This window comes from Haemaphysalis longicornis, unplaced genomic scaffold, assembly GCF_048455015.1.
Source record: "Haemaphysalis longicornis isolate Haplotype H1 unplaced genomic scaffold, Haemaphysalis longicornis Haplotype H1 scaffold_265, whole genome shotgun sequence".
Classification (NCBI taxonomy): Eukaryota; Metazoa; Arthropoda; class Arachnida; order Ixodida; family Ixodidae; genus Haemaphysalis; species Haemaphysalis longicornis.
The window spans coordinates 105,929-109,117 of NW_027526323.1; positions in this window are offsets into that span (position 1 = coordinate 105,929).

A 3,189-nucleotide genomic window follows, 5' to 3' on the forward strand; every position below is an offset into this window, starting at 1 on the left:
AGGGAGAAAATTAAATGTCTCGAAACTGGAACCGCTACGTTGGCTTTGTTTTCTGTCACTATTGTTTTGTGACTTTGCCCACCATGCACAGTAAACGGCTGCTCTCAATGGATTGCATATAAGGGGAGTCAGATATTGCACCAACCGTGTACGGTAGGTTGGTGTCAGCGCTAGGCGGGTCGCCGTAGCGACCCCACTTATGTGAAGACGCGAAACAGGGAATAAGTGGCGACCAGGCAGTTCCCCCGTCGGGCCTCTTTCACGTTCCAGGTGAAAAGCTGTTTTGTTCGCCTCTCCTGCAACCAAAACTTTCTCAGGGCACAAGGAACACTCAAGGCAACGAGCAAGTTGGTTCCAAACGAAAGTGTGACCTTCCCATAGCCATTTCAGCGTTGATTCGAGGCCGAGAGATTTCTCATTGCCGATTATACGCTAATCAAAAGCAGATAAAACGCGACGCAAACAGCGACATTCGCTGTTCGCGTCACGGTAAACCGGAAGCCATCGAGGTGGCGGTGATGTATAGCGGTATAGACCGTTTGCGCATGACCTCTGCGATTAGATGCTTACGGTGCGCCCCGCAGCAAAAATGTGTAAGCCGGCTAATTCCGCAACAGCTCGGCGCGAGCACGCCGGTTTCGCTGAGAGTCCTGCATGACTGACAGGCCCGGATCGTTTTGTCGGAAGGCTTTCACATCTCTCACAAAGTGGATCGCGTTCGGAAGCGGCCCTTTCGGGAGAGGTGTAAACCGGCTACCGAACTCGCCGTCCGTGCTCCCCTCCCCACTTCAGGTGCAAACGCTCGCGAACTGGCGAGGAGGACACCACGCGAGAGGTCGCGCCACGAATGTTGGGCAGAGTGTTCTTGAAGGTCGGGCTGGCAGACGCTTGGCGATCCTCGCGAGGCGCGCGCACAAGTGCGCTCCGTATTTTTCTTACTACTAAAGACGATAGTCTTTCTTGGGCTATTTAAACCCAGAAATTTTGGTCTGTCTGTCTGTCTGTCTGTCCGTCTGTCTGTAACTCGATTCAGCCACCCGGCCAAAGTAAAATGCCTACTGCGAAATAGTCTTATATAATCACAGCCACATGTAAACGTCTAAGCCCGGTTTATATGTTCATACTTGTCAACTTTGTTGAACAAGAACAAGGCATTACTCAAATATAAGACAGGAAATTAGTACAAAAGGGATATATACAGTGTTCCTTTATTAAAAAATCCCTGGGTGCTTGGTTTTTCGATAGGAAATTATATTGTACATCTACTGCCGAAAACCGCCGCCTCCTGGCAGCATATGAAAAATCACGCGGCAACAGCAACGAAAGGTTCCACTAGCTAGGTTCCACGTTCTGCTTGGAACGCACATGGAGCACGGCACGCGGTTCTATAAACCTTGTAGTCGGCCGCCTCCATTCACGCGCGTCTCCGCCGTACTGCAGCGCTGCAATCGAGGAACCCCGCCTGTAGCAGTGGAACGCGGTAAATTCAAATCTCGTTGAGCAAACCTTTGGTGTATTTACTGTGGGATGAGCGCTACGGAACAGGAACATCATGACAGGTGAGCAGGAAAGCGAAGGGGGGCATTTCCTCGGCAAATGCCTACAAAGACTATCGTCTTTTGACGACATTTGCAACGAAAAGAGCAGATATGCGGCCAATTTTTTTTTTTTTTGCTAACGTCACTAGTCCAAGCTGACGCTTATACAGCTTTGCTGTTAAAAGGGGCAATTTTTCTTTTCTTTTTTTTTTTTTTGGGGGGGGGGGGGGGGTTGATAGCACAGATAAACAAATGTGAGCTTGTTAAGCCTGACATGGATGATGAAAAATGCCCCAGCTTATGTAGAGGACAAGGAGGAGGCGTGACTCATGGCTCACTGTATGCGCAACACTTTCTGGTAAACGAACTAGTAACTCCACACACTGAAGAGTAGCATCGCTTTTACCCCGCACACTTGTGCACGCTGCACGTGGAAGGAAGGCATTACAACAGTCAATTTCCGTACTCGGTCATCAGGAAAGTTTACGACGCCTGTCGACGAAAACTAATATCTATCTGCTCGCCATTGTGTTTAATATTTGCCTTATGTAAATGTCGCCTGAAAAGGTGTAAGGATGGGCGACAAATCGTGCCGAAAAGTGGCCCAGGGACGGTAGCAAGGCTGCTAGCAATGTTTGCTTGCAACTAACTTTGCTGATTGCTCGCTTATAGCGTTTTTTGTGTGAATCATTGCAGATCTACGTGGTCAGATATAAATGGTAGTCGGGAATGATCAATATTTAAATAATAAATAGCACTTAAGAACACTGCCTCCTCAGTGTTGGTTTGATAATTTTTATCCCTTTGTTTTACGCGATTCATTCGTTTACCTCGCAAACATCGCTGCTCGATTGCTAAATGTTTTCACTGGAAGGAAGGTCCATTGGCCTGAAGGCCGCCTCGACAAGAAGATAACAACATCAAACAGCTCGCTCAGATAGCTCAACCTTCCTTGTTAGCTTAATATACGGCTCAAAAAACACACACAAGGACAAGTAAAAGACATACGCAGCGCTGTACTTGCCGTCACTTGTCCTTGTGTGTGTTTTGATTGCGCTGTAGATTGAGCATGTGAAACCAACAAGCCCAGACGTTCACCTTACTAAGATATATTCCTTGTTAGCTTTCTCCGCAGTCCAATCACGACTCATCAAGCCACGTGGAAGAAGTCATTTGCTTATCGCAATAGTGCCTTTATCAATTTTTCATGTCACTAGAAGTAAAACTTTGGTGATTTTTGCTATCACGGCTTTTTACGGCGCCAAGCGCGAAATAACTGCATTGGTGAGAAACTTCCCACCAAAACACTTGGAAACTGAGCGGTCGCTTACGCAGCGGACACCCATTGGCTGCAGTGCCACTTTGATGCCTATTTTGGGCTTGCCGATTCCCCTATTGGGCCTAGTTCTTCTCAAACCTTTATCCATAGCTCTCGACGGCGTCCTTATATATATTGAGCCTGCTGGGAGCCAGCTAGTGGATATAAAATCTCGCTGCCTCTCCTTGCGCCCACTTTTACGCTTCTCGGGCTCCCGTCCCAGGCTCCTGCGCCAATTAGAGCTCGGGGATATATCGAAAGAACGTGTGAAACGATGCATTAATTACGTTCCTTTTGACATGTCCTTATTAGCGTATAAATTACGGGCTGCGC